This window comes from Cyclopterus lumpus, chromosome 7 (genome assembly GCF_009769545.1).
Source record: "Cyclopterus lumpus isolate fCycLum1 chromosome 7, fCycLum1.pri, whole genome shotgun sequence".
Taxonomy (NCBI): domain Eukaryota; kingdom Metazoa; phylum Chordata; class Actinopteri; order Perciformes; family Cyclopteridae; genus Cyclopterus; species Cyclopterus lumpus.
The window spans coordinates 8,519,522-8,520,694 of record NC_046972.1 but is presented as its reverse complement, the minus strand read 5'-3'; the positions used below and the strand labels follow the sequence as shown (position 1 = coordinate 8,520,694).

The window sequence follows — 1,173 nt, the reverse complement described above, 5'->3', positions numbered from 1 at the left end:
CTCCATCCCTCAAATTGGTGACCTCACCCAACACCCACATTAGAGTGACTTCATCGGGCAGCAGCTGCAGTCAAGGCCGCAGAGCAAAGTGTTGGCGGATGGGGACAATTAACACCGCCGGTGTGTCTGGGGATGCCGGGTTGAGACTGCGGAGGGGAAAACTTCTGGAAGACGTCAACCACCTCAGGCTCTCATCTCGGTCACTTACCCCTCCAAAAATTGGCATCTGTGAATTTTATTTAGGGGTAACTGTGGGTCAGTGGTTAGCAGGTCCGTCTTTCAATTAGAGGATCAGCGGTTCCATCCCCGCCTCCGCTAGCCCTAGTCGATGTGTCCTTGAGCAAGACACTTAACCCCAAATTGCTCCCAGTAGCTGTGTCTACGGTGTATGTAAGTCGCTTTGGATATGTAATGTAATGTAATGTAATTTAATATGTCGCCAGCATCAACTGAAGAAATGTTCTGGCCAGGAGCCTAAATGAAAGGCTCCAGATGAGGTTTCAAGTGGTTTGGGTGTTTCACAGATCTGCAGTGGGTCTGCGTGGCTAGGCGGCTTCAAATGTCAAAGTCTTAAATGTGACTGTGTGTGTTACAGGCAACACTTTGAGCTCAGGAGTATATTTTCCTTTCCTTTTTTGGACAAGAGGATCTCGCTTGAATGAAACAGAGACACACTCATTTTAATGTGTATAAATAGATTGTTTGCTGACGGATTCACCTTCATATTAAATGTTGTTAAAGAGATCTAAAACAGCCATATACAACTCATAAAGCTGTTATGATAAAGGGAAAATTATCAGTGGAATGAATGTTCAGAGAAAAGGAAAAATGTTTCTACAGATGGAGACTGCCATCTGCTGGACATTGTGCAAATTACATTTATCGTATAATATCTTTTTTATAAGCATCACTGTGTAACCAAAACAAGACTCTTTGCATTAACACAGGTTTATAAGATATTTGTTTTATTAAAGGCTTTGATTAGGAAACGTTTTTACAAATTGCATTGTCACATATTTCTTTGTTGTCAAAAAGGCTGGTGGGGTGGTCAAGATTGACAACTGCTGTAAACTAAATGGTTCCTCTTTCATGAGCAACAGAACCTCATCACAGTGTGCGCACGCGCGTGTGTGTGTGCGTGTGTGTGTGTGTCTGTGTCTGTGTGTGTGTGTG

At 43.2% G+C, this 1,173-nt stretch overlaps 1 protein-coding gene across 1 annotated transcript in view; it reads right to left on the bottom strand.

Annotated features, from left to right (window-relative positions):
* Window positions 1-944: 944 nt before the first annotated feature.
* Window positions 945-1,173, bottom strand: part of zgc:136971 (S9 family peptidase) — a 9,521-nt gene continuing 9,292 nt past the window's right edge. The window contains exon 21 of the mRNA XM_034537847.1: window positions 945-1,173. This exon is cut by the window's right edge and continues 335 nt beyond it. The gene's annotated coding sequence lies outside the window, so the exon portion shown is untranslated.